Source organism: Chelonoidis abingdonii, chromosome 26 (assembly GCF_003597395.2).
Source record: "Chelonoidis abingdonii isolate Lonesome George chromosome 26, CheloAbing_2.0, whole genome shotgun sequence".
Taxonomy (NCBI): Eukaryota; Metazoa; Chordata; order Testudines; family Testudinidae; genus Chelonoidis; species Chelonoidis abingdonii.
This window is the reverse complement of record NC_133794.1, coordinates 1,647,489-1,666,067: the sequence shown is the minus strand read 5'-3', so window position 1 is coordinate 1,666,067 and position 18,579 is coordinate 1,647,489.

Here is an 18,579-nt window from a genome sequence, read left to right as displayed (position 1 = left end):
TGCTCCCAGCCCCCCATGCTCTAACCACTAAAGACCACTCCCCTCCCAGCATGAGAGGCAGCGAGCCAGAGGGCAGGGGTGGGGACAGATGAGGAGAACGCAGGCTGTGTCTGTGCCAGCAGGAACAAACATCCCATCCTGTCAAGGGCAGCTGAGATCAGGAAACGGGACAAGTGGTGGGAAGCAGAGGAGGCTCGGGGAAGCCCTGGCTGGAGGATCTATGCCCTGCTTGCCCTGTCCAGGTCCCCATGCTGCTCCTGAACAAGGATATTGCCCAGCTGGGGCTTGTGGGGAATGTCTGGGCCATGTGTGGGGCTGCCCTCCCCCCTGGCTGAGGGGCAGTGTCTGATCCTTGGGACCAGGGCAACACGGGTTTGCCAGCTGTTGGCAGGGTGGCAGGGAGAAGGGGGGTGGGGTCACTTTAGGGCTGGGAGAAGCAGCCAGCTCCTGGGGAGGGGGCTGGGCTGTTCAGAGCCCCCAGCAGGAGGCGCTGTCACTGCCCCAGCCAGGCGGTCCGCCTGCTCACAGGCAGCAGTTCTGATTGGCTGCCGTTCCCCAGGACGGGGGTTGTCCCAGTCACCCATAGCAGGATCTGGAGCCCCAGCCACAGATGGGGCAATGCTGAGATTCTCCTGCCCCCATCACTGCGAGGCTGGTAAACTGCCCCCAGCTCCACCTCAGAGGCAGCTGCATCTCACCTCTGTGGCAGGAGCGAGGCTACTAAAGCCCCTGGGTTCTGGCAGCATAAGTGCCTGGGAATGTTCCTGGAGCAAGTAGCCAAAGTCCGGGGGCCCCTCCTGTGGCCTCAAACCCCAGCCCCAAGCCTTGGGGGAGAGGCCGGCGTGGGAGCTCTCCGTGCACAGTTCATTTTGTGACCAGCAGGGGGCGCTGGGACACAGCAAGGGTTTTGTGGTGGGGTGGGAGAGGACACGCGTGTGTGTGAGAGAGCAGATTTTGGGGGCGGTGAAGGCTGGGGGGTGTTGAGAGAGGGACTTGGCTGGGTGTGTATCTGCAGGGTGTGCAGAGGGGTGGTTGTGCGGGGAGCTCTGGGCAGAAAGCCCACGACAATTCTCCGGTACAGCCCCCCCACTCCCCCGCTATGGCAGCAGAGACCCCTTTGTGCACAAACACCCCCCATCCCCCTTGTGGCACAAGGCCACTGCCCCTCAACTGCTCACACACTGGGCAAGTCACACTGTCTCCAGGCTAGTGTGGACGGACACCACAGTCCTGATCCGCCCGTTCCACATGTGCCCCTGCAAACGCCCCAACCCCCGACCCTGAACTCACAAATCCCCCCAGCTATATGGGACTCCACCCCCCCCCCCCAGTCACACTCACTGTGGGGCTGGAGGTTCCCACTCGTACTGATGGGATGTTTCCTGAGTGGGTCCCTGCTTGGGTTCCCCATGGGACACGGAGAGGGGGTTACCCAAGCCAGCCCCACTCCCCATAATCCTTAGCTCAGACTGAGCGACCCCCTCCCCTGCCTCAAGGCAGTTAATTTATCCCTCCCCTCCCATGCAATGGGACACCCCCATTTAAATCAGCCCCCTGTCCCCAAATCCCAGACCCATCCAGTTAATTCCAGCTGGGCCTGGCTCTCCCCCAGACTCTGTTCCTGCCCTCAGCCCCCACCCCATTACTTTCCTATACAGGTGTGGGAGGCTGGAAGGAGCAGGCCCAGCCTCTCAGGCTCCCAACCCCAGATAATGTGGCAGACCAGCCTGCTCCCCCCAGCCCTATCCAAAAAACCCTGCCTGCCCCAGGAACCCGCCGTGCCCCTCCCCCACCCGCTGCTGCTCCCACCCCTGAGCCAGCATCACGGCTGGGGATCAGGCCCAGAAAGAAGGTGACCGGTCCATACGCTGCAGAGTGTGGGGGCGGGGAGCATTCCCACCTGGCCAGGATCGGACCAGCCTGGCTGGGTTTTTTATGGATATACCAGTTGCCAGAAAAATCATTTAATCTGCTGGTCTGGGACTTTTTTTCCCCTGGGTCGACTCTAGAGACTTGCCTGGTTCTCACACTACATAGGGCTGGCGAATGCTCTGGTGTCTGTGGCCAGCTACAGGGGCTGCAGCGCCCCACGCCCGCAGCCTAAAATGATGCTCAATCTTATCTACCAAATATATTTGGGCATAAATGTGTTAGTCTCTAAGGTGCCACAAGGACGCCTCATTTTTTCTGATACAGACTAACACAGCTCCTCCTCTGAATCAGATCTATGGGCGTCCTCTCTATACAGTAAGCGGCTGTTGAAGGGGGTTGCGGCATTGCCTGGGGGTTGCAGCTGACTTGTCTGGGGGCTGGGGGGGGATGCCACGGTTTTTGCATTTCAAAGGTGGTCCTAGGTGGGGACTGACTTGGCCCTGTGTGCCCCAGGGGATTGTGGGAGCTGCACCTTGGGGAACCTGGCATGCCTGGGGCCCCCAGTCTGTGCAGAGCAGATGGACCGAGGGAGGCAGGGACTTGCCCAGGGTCACCTGAGGGTGGCAGAGCCAGGATGTGAACCCAGGAGTCCTAGCTCCCATCCGTCTACATGGGGGGCTAGCGGGAGCGCCGAGGAGCAGCAGATCCCTCTGCGGAGAGCCGGCGGCTGTGAATGCTGCTCAGCAGCCCCTGCAGCCTCTTGCATCCCCCGAGGTGCCCTGTGCCCGGAGGGAGGTGTGGGGTGAATTGCTGCAGGCCCTGGGACTGGGCCCGGACCTACTGTGACCTTGGGAGGCATTTTTGCTCCGTTCTGATTCCCACATGACACAACTGCCTAAATTCATAGACTACCTGGCCCTGGGTCTCCGCAGCGCCTGTGGCCTCCTCCTGCACCCCCTCCCCTGCCCCCGTGCCCCAGGCCTCCTCCCCCTGTGCCCCAGGCCTCCTTCCACACCATCCCCGGGCCCTGGGCTGCCTCCGTCTCCCCACCCTCAGCACTCCAGGCCTCTTCCCACCCACTCCCCATGCCCCAGGCCTCCTTCCCCTCCAAGGACCTTGGCCACAACCCCTGAACTCCTTCCAAAGACCCCTGGCGGCACCCCCCAGAGAAGGCTGTTAGCTTGTGGGGAAGGTTACGCTGGTGCCTTTCCTCCCACACCAATGGAAAAACAGCCCAGGACAGGTATTAGCAACGGAGGGGGTCACGCCCACCTGCCCATCTCCTACTGCAAACTGTGATGAGGGGGCAGGGCGGGGGGAGTTGAGCAATAGTGATCCAGGAAATCTGCAACATTCGCAGACGAGTGCAACCGCCGCGGCGGGGCTGTAACAACCGGGTGCCACCGCAACCGCACACAGACACACACACTGCTGTACACACACACACACTGCTGTACACACACAGTGCTTTACATACAGTTGTACACACAAACAGTGCTGTACACATGCACATGCACGCATACACACACTTGCACACACACACACACACACTGTTGTACACACACACTGTTGTACATACGCACGTACACACTGCTGTACACACGCATGCACACACATCGTTGTACACACACTCCTTTCCCTGCCAACATACACCGCACCCACCACACACGCACACATGCTTCCTCACAATCAGATGCACATCCTAAATCCTCAACCAGCTGTGCAGGGGAGAGGGGGCGTAACAACATGCCTGGACAGCTAGAAGTCTCTGGGCAGGGGACACACGTTAATCCAGCCATGGGCAGCGGTCGGTCGGGTGCTGTAGCTGAGCTGAGCGTGTGTGGGGAGGGGTCTGTCTCCTGGGCCAGGCTGTGCGTGTGTATTTATGTGGACAGCAAAGTGTAGGAGTGTATGGTTGTGAGGGGATGAACAATTGTAACAGCCTCTGTGACAGGGTGAGTCGTAGCAAGTGTGTGACTGAGCACGAGCATGTTGTGTAAGGCACACGTGTGTGTGCGGTTGTGAGGACCTCCATGACTGTACCTGCTTCTCCCTAACCGTGCTGTGGGTGGTGTCATGGGGGGGTATCATGGAATGATTAGAGCACACGCCATTGGGCAAGCATGTTAGGCAGCAGCACACATGTGCGGGTGTGGAACTCCGCAGCAGGGGGCATGTTGCGCAGTGGCACACGTGTGTGCATGTGTAGAGCTGCGAAGAGGGGGCTGTGTTGGGCTGCATCACACATGTGTGGAGCCGCCCGGGGTGGGGGCAGCAGCACACAGGTGTGCGTGTGTAGAGCTGCGCAGAGGGGGGTTGAGCAGCAGCAGCAGCACACGCTTGTGCACTGGGCAGCAGCACACGTGTGCAGTTGTGGCTCTGCACAGCAGGGGGCGTTTGCGGGTGTGGAGGATGTGTGGTTGTTGGGGACTGAGGGATTGTAACCTGTGCACGCTGGCACGTGACTGCAGTTGTGTAAGCATGTTGTGTAAGGGTACGCGTGTGCTGGCTGGGGCATGGCTGTTGCTGGGCGGTGCCCGGCTCCTGTCCCGGGGGGGCATTAAGTACCAGCCCCCTCCCCCCTTGTATCCTGTCTCCTCCTGTTTACTTGGAATCAAAACAACTATGAGTCTGGTTTTGTTCTTCAAGGAGGACGGGGTGGGGTAAGGGGGAGGGAGAATGCAACCCAAGCCAGCCCCCCCCATTAGGGTCTGAGAAGCCCCCCCAATCATTGTCACTGCTGGTGCTACAATCCTCTCCCAAGGAATCCAGGCATGGGGGACAGGGACTGGGGTGATCAGGTTGACCTGAGGACTCTGCCCCCAGCCATGGGGGGAGGAGTGGCCTGGCAGGGATGCAGCAATGCCCAGCCAGACATGCCCTGTGGGGGTGTGGGGGTGCAGAGGGGCCCTCAGCTGGGTGGCACCCAAGTCCAGATGTGCCCTGTGGGGGAATCATGGCCTGGCAGACGGGTAGGGATGCAGGGCTCCCCAGTCACCTCGCTCCCTGCTTTCCCAGCATGCATTGCTATTCGAGCTTCTCTTTGGGGTGAAGTCCATGCTGCCCCAGGCCCTGGCCCTCTCCTTCAAGGGCAGGTGCAGTGTCCAAAATTGCTACTTGGCAGATTTTACTGCTGGGCTGCTCCTGAGCATGCTTAGTAACATCTGCTGAAGCCGCTGCCCTTGCTCTGCCCTCACTTGGGATTAAAACCTGCTGCCTGCTGTTTATAGGGGGGCAAAGGCAGGGGCCGGAGGGATGGGGATGGGCAGAGTCTGTCCCCGTATGCTTCCCAAACTCTACGCGTCCCACATTCTGAGTATTTAACAGCATCTCTTCCCAGCTCCTGCCCGCAAAAAGTCTCCTGGCAAGTCCCACATTTGTCTTATCTGCGGTTGCGATTCCCTGAAGTGAGCTCCACTCTAAAGATAGCTTAGCTCCTTGCAAGTGTTGACCTTTTAAAATGTTCTTTTTATTCCTCATCGCGCTTCATCATTTAACTTCGTTCACGCTGGGCAGACGGAGGTGGCTGCGCTATTTCATTTGTGTTTGAATAGCAAATCATCATCCAACATATTTCCAAGTAACTAGTTGCTGGTCATTTTAGCAATGCCATCTGCGTTCCTAGTACTGCACTCCCTGCCTGTGTTTTTACTGAGAGTTGTAATTTGGGATCTTTCATTCAAAATTTCCCTTTTTATTTTTCTAGCAGAAGTTTATTCTCTTGGGTCACGTGACTTCCAATCTGACTGATTTCCTTGGCCTGGTGTCAAAACGTCTCCATTTTCATTTGATCTACTAGTGAGGGATTGCCTTCCTCAACTGTTCTTTTGCCTATCAATCCAGCCCTTAGCGCTTTTTCACATCACCGCTTGTGCGTAGAGCCTGCTTTCCAAATATTCACTAAGGGCCGTACACTATCTCAGATTAAATCCCTTTCAAAGGCAAAAATCTACTGTAGCTTTTGCTGAACATAAATGGGTCAACCCAATGTTCCATCTAGCCCAGTATCCTGTCTACCTCCAGTGACCAAGGCCAGGTACTTCAGAGGGAATAAACAGAACAGGTAACCATTGAGTGATCCATCCCCTATCATCCAGTCCTAGCTTCTGGCAGTCTGAGGCTAGGGACCCCCAGAGCATGGGGTTGCATCCCTGGCCATATTGGCTAATAGCCATTGATGGACCTATCGGATTCTTTTTTGAAGCCAGTTATAGTTTTAGCCTTCACAACATAACAAACACTCGAGATACCTCAACAGTCGCTACTGTTAATACATCGCTTGTGCATGCGCCTATTTGGTTCCTTGGGTCGGCGGTGAGCGTACTCACCAGCAGCGCTTGTACGGATACAGAGTGTGGTGCACCATAGGTAGGTAGCCCTCTGTGCAACTCACCACCATCCATCACCCTGTATTTTTGGAAGTTTGGGTAATGCATGGTGGGGCCTAAAGGGGTCACACGGGGGTGTCTGGGAGCATTGGATCAACTTCCCATAATGCAGTGTTCACCATCCCATAATTGTATATGTGTCCCAGAATTTTCGCACCTTTTCCCTAAACCCCACAAACCCGCATGGCCCTCCTTGCTGTCTGCTGTGTCTGACAGAAGCGTGGCACTCACATGGCTCTGCGCTATCATTATGGGAGTTGCGAGGCCAGGGTGTGCAACCCTGCAGTATTTGTAGAGCCGCAAGAATAGACACGGGGAACATGTCGATACCCTGCAGACCAGATCGCTGCGGGACAGAGCGACAACCAATTCATGCTTGATGGTGGCATTCACGGAGCAGCTGCAGATGGTGGAGCTCCAGTCATGGGCCTGAAAAACAAGCGCCAGCTGGTGAGATCGCATCAGAATGCAGATGTGGGATGAGGAACAGTGGCTGCAGAACTTCCGGCTGCACAAGGCCACAGTCCTGGATCCATGTGCCGAACTCACCCCAGCCTGCCAGAGCAGGGACATGAAAAAGAGAGCTGCACTAACGGGAGAAACGAGTGTCAATCACACTGTGCAAACTTCCAACGCCGAATTGTTACCAGTTAGTCAGAGTCTGTCAACTAGGCGGAATAGATCTGTTTATCATAAGCAGTTACCACATATTGTAAGAGACCAGTCCATGTTAAATCGCCTGTTAACACCTCTCCAGTCCAAGGGACATTATTTGGTCACAGGCTGTTGTCTCTTACAACTCCAGGTCAATGGAGTCGGAGCGAGGACTTGGATCCTTTCGCTATCCAATTCCACCAGGGCAGTGCAGCAGCCAGGAAAGTTCCCCACAACAGCAGGACCATTCCCCCACTTACATAATTGGCATCACGAAGAGGATCCTAGCCGTAGGATCAGCCCCACTGGCTTATTGGTTGAGTTCTGGTAGCACTGTTCAGGTCTGGCTCAAAACCCTACAATGGTTGGAATTGAAGAACTACAGCCCCATTTGCTGAACTTCAGCGCAAATTATTGGACTGGGCTGAGGCACTATGACAAGTTAGATCTGAGCAGAGAGGTTTTATCGTTGGCCAAGGTGATGATAGACCAGCAGGCTGCTGCAGCTAAGAAGCCTCCTACCTTTTCTGTTCCATGAGACTGGAACAGATCTGAGTTCAGCGGCTTCCCAGCAAAGCCAGGAGACCTCACACCAAAAGAATGGATTAAGTCAGTGAAGGCAGCTCTGAGAGGACCCAGAGGAGATCACATGGATTTTGTGGAAGAGCACCTCAAAGGCCAGGCCAGATCCACAGTGAAGTTCATGTCAACAGCTGATAAGATAAATGTAGGGAAGATATTTCAGCTTCTCTTAGCAGTGTGGACACAAAGTGCTCATTGGAACCAGACTCAAGGAATTCTACAAGCAGACACAGAATCCAGTGGGGTCCATTCAGGCCTACACATACGCCCACGAGGAGAGAATGGGCCACCAGGACCCACAACGCATTCTGGATACAGATATGGACCTGAAAGAGCAGTTACTGGCGGGGCTCCGGAACGACTCCCTCGGCCGTGAAATGAAGAGGAGGTTTAAAGAAGAGCCCAGTAAGAAGTTCCATGAACTCATGCAGGCTGCCACTATGTGGTCTGAAGAAGAGGAACTTCCTGAGGCAGAGACGGCCAAGCCTAACCCCCATCCAGGAAGTGGAGGCCTAGGAAATGCAGCTACTGGGGGAGAGACCCTGTCCCAAGCACAGTTATGTTGGAAAGTTTAAATGAAGCTGTCCAGAAACTGGCAGGCCAACAGCGGGAGATGCTGAAGGTGGTGACAGGTGATGAAAGGTAAAATCTCCCCTCGTATGCCAATGCCACAGTATCCCAGGGCCCCAGGATCCCAAAGATCCCCTCTGCAGGACGAGCTGGGAAGGTACATTTGCTACACTTGTGAAAGGCCAAGACAGAATAGCCAAGAAAGTCCAATGAGAAGGAGACCAGAGTCCCAGGCACTTGGAGCCAAAGGGGCTCCATGCCTGCGTGGCCCATCAGCAGTAGAAGGCCAAAGAGTGGCAGAAAGATTCCTAGGCCTGTCCCTGGTGGAACATCAGTTGGCATACAGAGCTGAAAGGAACTCAGACAGTGCCAGCGTATCTAGCAACGTCTGTGAGCGAGTGTTTGGAGACTAACTGCTGATGTACTTGTCGCCAGGGTGCAGCCCAGCTGTTGGTTTGATATTTGCTCAGAAGTCACCACCATCACTGAGCTGCATTTTCAAAAATATCTGAAGGATAAGGAGCCACCAGATGGTTTGTATGTCTAACAGTAGCGAATGGACTGGCCAACCCAGTGCGGGGAGGCCTCAAAGCAGACACAGAGTATGTGGGTCAGACACTGCCATGAAAATGCCTCTTCATCCTGAGAGACAAAGTCTTTGAAAAAAGTCATATGGGAGATGGAGTCCCAAGGATTCTAGGGATGAATATCACTGGGGAGCTGAAATCACTGTTACCAGGGGGATGAACCGCCAGAAGAATGCTGTGCTGAACAGAGTACTGGCTCAAGCAGAGACAGAACCATTCTCTGGGCCCTTCGGGGCAGATTGGAAGTGTTCAAGTGGCCAAAAGACAGAAAACAGTTATTCCTCCCTGGAGAGGGAAGATCCTTGATGAACGCTGCTGGGTACCAGGAAATACCAATGGATACTGAGTGCTTGTAGAGCCTACATCTGGGGCAAGCCTACCTAGTGGGCTCCAGCCTGCCAATGTACTGACTAATGTCGTCAAAGGAAAAGTACCAGTGAGACTTCTCAACTCACGTGCGAAGGCCATGGCGTTGTAGCCTCGAACCAGAGTTGCAGAGTGCCACCGGCCCGAAGGAGTGGTTCCTTGGGCGGAGATGAGCTGCGAGGGACAAGGAGAGATGAGCTGCGGGGGACAAGGAGGGAGAAGGGAGAACAAATTACTGCTTCTCAAGAAAGACGTGCTGGGAGGCTGCCAGTTCCAGTTCACGCAGCCCTCCAAGGGCTGATTCCTGAGCAGGTGGCTAACTGAAGGGTGTTGCTAGAGAAGAATCCAGAAGTCTTGTTTAAGGAGGGGGTGACCATTGGCTGACTGGGTCTTCTGAGAAATATTTTGGTTTTCTTGGAATTATGCAGCTGGAAGGGAAATGGGTAACTGAGAAGTTTGACTGTGCTGTACATGTCAGCAAAGACAAAAATACATGTTAATAACCCTGTCTGAAAATACGTTTAGATGCTTGTTTTTGAAAATGTTGCAACGTGCGGTGAGTTGTTTGTAGAACTTGTTACCACCATAAAGTTTTCAGATTTTGAAAAATATCTTTTTATTTGTGCCCACATTAAATGGTAGTGGACTGTGACAGGAGTGACCCGATCCTTCACAACTAGCAACCCCTGGGCCAGAGGAGGAGAAAGGTGAGAAGTAGCTCATCGTGACAGGGCAGCAAAAAAGAACATCCAGAGATGTCAGTGTGACGAAGGGATTTTCCCTTGCTATGTTGTAGGTGAGTCTTACTGTTGAGCCTATGTGAGTTTAACTGTTTTTCCATGAATACTGTGTGTGCCTCAGTTTCCCTGTGTGCTGCACCAATACCTCGGTGGTGAGAATAGGGGTGTGTGACTTTGGCTGAGACCTCTGAGGCAGGAGAGGCTGCTCCAGGTGCCTGCACATGTGCTATGACTGGTGCCCTTCATAACCTGAGCCCCAGGAAGGGGATGCAACCAGGTGACTCTTTGCCCAGGAAGCGAGACAAAGACAAGGAGGAAGAGAAACGTGGGTGTTGGAGGTTGGGTCCCTGGAAGCTGGAAGTCTGCTTGGGGGGACTGGAAGAGGGGGAGTCCAGGGCTTCTGACCCAGGACTCCCCAAGATGGACTTGGCTGAAAGTCACTGATTTCTGTGCTAAGAAGTTCTGTTCTATGCTGTGTTCCTGTCGACTAATAAACCTTCTGTTTTACTGGCTGGCTGAGAGTCACATGTGACTGCGGGGTTGGGGGGCAGGGCCCTCTGGCTTCCCCAGGAGCCTTGCCCAGGCGGACTGGCTGCAGGAAGTGCATGGTGTGGAAGGGGATGCTGAATGCTCTGAGGTCAGATCCGGGAAGGATACCTGCCTGTCTATAACCAGAGCCAGAGCCCTGGAGCAGAATGGGACAGAAAGATATTTCCCGCCCCCCTGCATTAGGGGGAGGTGGCTCATACTGGCTCTGATGCTGTGAGCAAAGCAGCGGGCTCGCTGCCTGCCCTCGCTGGGACAGCAGGGGCAAAGCTGAGCCCAGGGGGATCGGAGACCCCAGCTGAGTGTGGGGAAACACAGCCAGGGCAGGACAGCTGCCAACCAGGGCTGCCTTGTCCAGAGATTTAAAAGGCCCGAGACAAGGGTAAAGCAACCCTGGTCACCTGCCTGTCATAGAGGAGCCTTTTCAGAAGGTGGCCCTGGACTTGGTGAGGGACAGATCTGAGGGGAAGGCCTCCCGCAACGGAGAACCAGTGGTGAAGTATGTACTGGCCTTCCGGGAAAAGCTCGCTGAGCTCAGGGGTCCGGCCAGGGAGAACCTAGCCAGGGCCCAAGGGAGTCAGAAGGTCTGGTACAACTGCTCAGCCTATGGCACTGGGGACCAGGTGAAGGTTCCCGTCCCAGTGAGGTAGAGTAAGCTGCAAGCGGCCTGGGATGGACCTTCAAAGTCATCAAGCAGCTGAATGAGGAGAGTGATGTGGTGGAACTGCCCAACCGGGCTCACAGCCACCGAGGGGACCAGGTCAACATGATGGAGCCATAATGACACAGGGAGAGGCTGGTACTGGCCATGTGTGGCCAGTGGGAGAAGGGAGATGATCCCCTGGTGGGTCTCTTCCCTGAGACATGAGCCGGCCCCTTGCTGGAATCAATTCCCCTCTCTGACCGGCTAACCCCTGCCCATCAGGCAGAGATCAGAGGGGCACTGCATTCATACCGGCAGCTGTTCTGCAGCCTCCTGCATTTCACCATCTGCAAAATATATTAGTGACATCAGGGCCTCCATTGTGCTGGGAACTGCCCAGACCCCGACCAAGATCAGGGACCCCGTTGTGCCAGGTGCTGCCCAGACCCTGATTGAGAGAGAGGCAGGCAGGATGATCCCCATTTTATGGGCAGGGAGCTGAGGCCTGGAGAGATGCCTACGGTCACCCAGGAAGTCAGTGGCAGACCTGGGAATTGACCCTGCATCTGCTAAGTCCTAGCCCCAGCCCCTCGCTTACCTTCAATCCTGGGGAGGGTTAGGAGCTGGGGCCCAGATCTGCCCCACGTTCAGTTCCCCGGCTCTAAGGAGCAGCCAGAACAGTGCAGCAACTTTTGGGGCTTTCCACAGATCCTGAAGTCGGATGGGACTGTCACTCGCATCTTGTTCGGCCCCCTACCCAGCATCCCTTCCTGCGGCAAGCCCAGCGGCTGGGCCTGAGCAAGAGCGGAGCACTTCGACCACCAGCCAGCCTTGATCCACCCCTCAGGCCCCAGCCCATCTCGGCTCACCTCCGGGATAAACCAGGCCGGAGCCCTGCTCCCAACAATCACTAGGAAAACAGCTTGCCAGGGACACCGCAGCCCCCTCCCATGCCCCATGGTCAGTCGTCCTTGATTAATCCCTGTCACCGATAAACATCTGCGGCTCATTTCCAGTCTGAACTGGTCTAGCTTCAACTTCCAGCCATTGCCTGCTGTTCAACTTTCCTCTGCTGGACCACAGAGCCCATTAGCCAAGATTTGTTCCCATGTGCTCCCGCCCCAGGTGTTTACAGCCTGGGCTGAAATCACCCCGTAACCTTCACATCTAGGCCGAATCTTTTCTTGCTCCGGCCAATCACCCCCATCGGCCTCACAGCACCCCTTTGAGGACTGGACCCAGGCGTCCTGAGGCCCAGGCGAGCACCCTAACGGCTGCAGCCTGCAGGAAACTCTATGCCTGGGCCACAGATTTAGGATGAGCCCCAGGGCCAGCGTTCAGGCCCTGACTCACAAAAGACCCCAAGGAATGTAGGGCAGTGGGGACAGCACCCCAGCATCACAGCACCCCTTGGTGCCAGGCTGGGGTGTGTCTGGGGGCAGGGAACAGCCAGGGCAGAACCACAGTGCCCCCTGGTGCCAGGCTGGGGTGTGTATGGGGACAGGGTATGGTCAGGGTATTGGGGGGGCAACACCCCAGCAACACAGCAGCCACCAGTGGCTGGGGCGTGTATTGGGCACAGCCAGGGCATTGAAGGCACCATGCCCAGAACACACCAGGCACTGGCAGGCAGCCCTGCCACTGTGTACCTGCCCCATGGCAGGGAGAGAAGGGGACTTGGCCCTGGCAGAACACTGGGGAGCAGGAGAGATGCCCACCATTACCATGTGTCTGTGCAGCACCCGGCACCCACCATGGGGCTCTCAGCTTGGCACTTGTCACATGGAGATGTTTGCAGAGCTGAGCCAGGGTCAGAGACATGCTAATCCCTGGAGTATTTCCCCAGTAGAGCTCAAAGCACTTTACAAAGCTCATTGTCATGACACAAATGGGGAAACTGAGGCACAGAGCTGGATTAAGCCACTTGCCCAAAGTCCCACAGACGGTCAGTGGCAAAGCCATGAGACTGAATCCAGCTCCCCAGTGCCATGCACTGTCCTTCGGGCCATGCTCAGCCCAGAAGAACTCAAACATGAAATTGCAGAGCAGCTGCCTACACGATGTGACCTACCAGTCAGCTCCTAGACCAGATGGCTGGAGGACAGCTAATGTGATGCTGTGTAGTGAGCTGGTTACCGGCTCCCGCCCTGAGGGGCTTGAAACAGCCCAGGAGAGGGCTGTGGCTGGGGAAAGGAGCCTGGGCTGATTGGGCAAAGTAGGCTCAGCTGTGGCCATGCCCCAATCAGGCCCAAGAGGCTGTAAACCAGAAGTCTAGTCAGTTTCTCTTTGCTTGTAGAGGGAGAAGGGGCTGGCTGCAGGGACCTAGCCAAGACACTTAGATTGGGAGCAGGGCTGGGGAAGGGCCAGAGGGGCTGGGAGCTCCAGCCTGGAAAGCCCCAGGCTGCAGGCCTGACTATAGGCTGAATAGATGCAGGATTGCAATGGGGCACCCCAAGGGTAGGCAGAGGCAGCAGGTCCGAATCCCTTTGCCTGTGATGAGTGGCTGATACTGCAGTCTGCTCCTGTGAATGGGGGCTAGATGGAGACTGGGCAGTAGCCAAGACTGAGGTGAAGTGGGGATAGTGGGTGGGGGTTCCCCTGGGAGGGGGAGACCCAGAACTGTGGGGGTACTGCCAGGGGACAGCACCCAGTTAAAGGGGCACTAGGGTCCTGGGAGGGACACGGGGACCAGCAGTGGTGGCGAAACACTGGCCTGAAGAGGCTGCTCCAGAGGCTGGATGCTAATTCTCGAGGACAATCAGCAGGAGGTGCCAGTGGGTGAGTCTGTGCCCCCTTACATGCTGCTTTTTAAAAAAGGCTCCAGAGGTGATCCTGGCAATTCCAGGGCGGTAAGTCTAACTTCAGCGTCAGGCAAATCAACTGAAACTCTAGTAAAGAACAGAATAAGCAGACACAAAGATAAACCCAATATGTTGTGGGAGAGACAACATGGCTTTTGTAAAGGGAAATCATGCCTCACCAATCTACTAGAATTGTGTAAGAGGTCAACAAATATGTGGACAAGGCTGACGGGATATAGAGCACTTGAAATTTCAGAAAGCTTTTGGCAAAGTCCCTCACCAAAGGCGCTAAAGCAAAATAAGCCATCGTGGGATAAGAGGGCAGGTCCTCTCATGGATCAGTAACTGGTTAAAAGACAGGAAATAAAGTGTCGGAATAAATGGGCAGTTTTCAAAGTGGAGAGAGGTAAACAGCAGGCCCCCCAGGGATCTGTAATGGGACCAGCGCTGTTCAACATAGTCATAAATGATCAGGCACCTGCGGGAGGTCCGCCGAAGCCGCGGGACCAGCGGACCCTCTGCAGACAAGCCACCGAAGGCTGCCTCCCTGCTGTGCTTGGGGCGGCAAAATGCCTAGAGCCGCCCCTGTCTGAAAACATCTGTTCAATGTGCAGCAGCAGTCAAAAAAGAGAGCTCAGTGTTAGGAACCATTAGGAGAGGGATAGATAAGATGACAGGAAATATCACAATGCTGCTCTATAAATCCATGGCGTGCCCACACACTGCATACTGGGTGCAGCTCTGGTCGCCCCGTCTCAAAGATTTATGAGAACTGGGGAAAGTGCAGAGAATGGCAACAACAATGATCAAGGGGATGGAACAGCTTCCATATGAGGAGAGATTATCAGGCCTGGGGCTGTTCAGCTTGGAGAAGAGACGACCAAGGCGGGATCTGATAGAGGGCTGTGACATGACTGGTGCAGAGAAAGTGACTAGGGGAGTGTGACTGACCCCTTCACATAACACAAGAACCAGGGGTCACACAATGAAATTAACAGGCCACAAGCATAACTGGGGTCAAAAAGGAATGAGAGAAGTTCCTGGAGGAGAGGTCCATCAAAAGCTATGAGCCAAGATGGTCAGGGAGGCAGCCCCATGCTCTGGGTGTCCCTAAACCTCTGATGGTCAGAAGCTGGGACTGGACAATGAGGGATCACTTGCTCTGAAGCATCTGCCACTGGCCACCATCAGAGACTGGACTCTGAGCTAGCTGGACCACTGGGCTGACCCAGTGTGGCCATTCTTAACCCAAATCAGTGGGCCTTGTGAGAGCAGTTTCTACAGTGAGGTAGAGTGGGGTCCGTTCAGTGAACCTCTATTCTGGATCTTCCAATATAATTTCTGTGTGTGTGTGTGTGTATACATACATAAAATATGGGTTGCTTCTACTCATCACTGCAATGCAGCCACTGCTGGGGTGGAGCATGGCAGTTTTTAATAGCCACACAATATCGCAAGGCAGTTTAGGACAGGAAGGGGAGAGTCCAGCTGTAGGCAAAGATGCCAGAGTTACTATCTCTGCCAAAGGACATCCCAACCCAGAGCACTGCATCCCCTAATGCCACACTGGGGTGCAGCACTGACTGCCAAGGGAGAGCGCCCCCTACTGAGCCCCTGCCAAGTTCCTTTCAGCACAGTGCCCCCTAGTGCCACCCTGGGGTGCTGAATAGAAACTGCTAGATTAGGTCACAAGACTGGTTACTCTGTGAATTCCCAGCACAGATAAGGAAGGTTTCCTTGTGCCAGGCTCCCTGGGAGCCGCTGGTATTCCCAGCCTGCTCTGGCCAGATGCCACAAGCGGTGTATTGGCCCAACTCATTGGCAACTCAGACAGGAACAGCAGAGCAGGATCCTCCCCAGGCTTGGCTATCGCTGAGGTTTCGCTGCAGGACTCTGTCTGTCTCTACGCCCTACTTCACTCTCTGTTTCCATCCTTCCACCAGATTCTGCCCTCGTCACTGGCACTGGGATCCATGCAGAGGGGATCGATGCACTAGAATGCCGTGAGACTTTTCATCTCCATGCTTCAGGGCATGAGCTGAGCCCCAATTTGCAGGGGTCAGGAAGAAATCCACTCCCCTGCTCCAGCAGCCAAGACTCCAGGGTGCACGGGCCGTCCAGCTGTGGGGTGCAGCCGTTGCATCATCCTTGGCCTTTCCAATGCTGCTCTGCTCCCGAACCCCAAAAGAGAGGCCAAACCTGGCAATACCTTCCTCCCCTCTCCCCTAGAACTTCTCCTCCCAGCCCAGTGGCTGCAGCTCACATGCCAGCAACAGGGCCAAATCTGCCCCCAGCAGGTGTCAATCAAAGGCACCAGTGCAGTATCTGGCCTGAGGAGAGGAGCGGGGGGGCGAGGGAGGCCGGGGCTGTGTCTGGCCAAGCAACACGGCCGTCTTGACAACATCCCAAATTAGGCTTGCGGGGCCGGTGCAGAGCATATTTTCCGAGCAGAAGAATTCACTTTGTGTTATTTGCTGGCAGGACGGCAAACATCTGCCTTGCAACACCCCCATCCCCACCCCCCACCCCCATACACACACACACACTCCCCATAGCCAATGAGTCAGGCGCGAAATAATCTAGCTTGGCCCCCGAAATAACGGCGATGTCAGAGATGGGGAAGGAATCCAGGGGCCAGCGCCCCACCCAGCCTGTGCCTATTTGAGGCACTGGCTGTTTGTCCCTCCCCCAGCACCTCTGGTGGCCTCCCTCCATCCATCGCCCTGCAGTGGGGAGGACGGGGGCGGGGGGGAGCGTGTGTGCTGTCAAAACAACCCAGTGCAGCTACATAGTAGCTGGGTCGTCGAGTAGCTGGCCCCGGTCGCTGAGCTGCTCCAGTTGATTTCATTCCTAGGCGTGGGTGGGGAATACGTCCACTCCCCGGGAAGCTCCTGCTGCTTTGGGCAAAGACGGGACCAAGGAGCGGAGGGGTCTCCACTTACCCCCTCCATCCACGCCTGTCCCGGGATATGGGGCCTAAAGAGACGTTCCGGGTCTCTGAGTCCAGCCGCTGCTGCCCCGCCCTGTCTCTCTGTTCAGAAATTTACCAAGATCCAGCTTCGAGCCAGGCAGGTTCCTCACAGCCTGCTCCAGACCCACTCTCTGATGGCTGGAAACCTGCTTGGGGCCTCCAGCCCCAGTTTATCCCCATCTGGTCTCGTGCCAGCATTGTCCTTTAGCTTCAATCATTCTGATCCCACCCTGGTGTTTAGCTCCCCCCACCCCGCCACACTCAATGTGTTCTCAGCACTCAGCTCAGCCTGCATTTTTGGCTAACCGAGCCAAGCTGTGTGCATCTCCTCCCCTCGGATCCTCCCGCTGGTCCCCGGAGCACCTGGCCCTTCTCTGCCTTCCTGCCCTGTTGGTTGCTGTTTGTCCAGCACCTGGCATGACCACTGGCACTCCCAGGCACCAGTCGTATGCCTGATACATCCCACTAATGGTCTGTAAGTCCATCAGTCCCCATACACCTAGACACTCAGCCAGCCATCTCTGCCGGCTGGCCACCTATCAGCATACGTGCTCCTCTGCGGCCCGGCCTGTCTCTATACCTAGTTGTCCAAAGATATAACAGTTGTGCTCTCTCCTGCAGCCTGATCTCCTCCTGCTTGATATCCTTCAGTCCACCCTACTGTAGCTCAGAACCCTCCAGTCCCGCTGAACAGGTTCTTTTGGGGCCACCCGAGTGCCCCGCACCCAGCCTAGTGCAGCGGATCCCGATTCACTCGGACTCTGCTGAGTCTAAAATGCCCACCAGGGCTCCAGCACCCAGGGACAGGCCCCTCTGACCCCGATGGGGCAGCCCCGGAAAGGCTGAGCCCTACACATGCAGTGAAGGTCGGGGCAGGTTGGAAAATGGGTGATGCAGCCGCTTTGCAAAGAAAAAACCACCCCTGTGGCTTTGTTTGTGTCTAAAGCCCCTGCCACTGATCCAACCCCCCCGCTCACCAAGCCTTGACCCAAGCTGTTCTGACCTGTGTTTCCTGAGTGGGTCCAGCCCAACTGAGCTAGGAAACCCCCCCCCCCCCCCCACATCTACACCTCTGCGTTTGTGCAGCGCCTGGCATAAGGGGCCTGATCCTGGCTGGCCCCTCGGCACTGCTGAAATAAATGTGATTCGTAATCAGCCTGATGCAATGACCCAAGGCTGTTCCTGCTGGAATGCCTGGCAAGGTTTGACCCGGTTGCTTCCAAGCGCATCGAATGTCCACAGATCTAGTGTGGCCCCACCTCAGAGCCAACCCCCACATCATGGATTGTTACTGTTTATATGACATTAGCATGAAGACAATGAGTGACAAGGCCCCATTGGGCCGGGCACTGCACAGACAGAGCGAGAGACAGTCCCTGCCCCAGCTGAGATCAGGGACCCCGGGGCCAGGCACTGCACAGACACAATGAGAGACCGTCCCAGTATTCTGGTTCAAAGTCACTTTTCTTTTTGAAATTTAAGCTAATTAGAGTAAGAAACAATTTCTTTAAATCAAACACCATGAAACATTTGACCCAACCCAGTCTTCGTCCCTAGATTTTCATTGCCCCAAAATGTTCAAACGTTCAACTTTCTGTCCTGATTCTGGATTGGAAAATGTTGCAAGATCTCAAAAAACGTGGGACGGGAAACCCGTTTCTCTCAGCCCTGCTCATAGACTCATAGAGTCATAGGTCAGAAGGGACCAATATGATCATCTAGTCTGACCTCCTGCACAAAGCAGGCCACAGAATCCTACCCATCCACTTCTATAACAAACCCCTAACCTATGTCTGAGTTACTGAAGTCTTCAAATTGTGCCTGCCCTTCTCCAGTCTAACCGCCCCACACTCCAACCC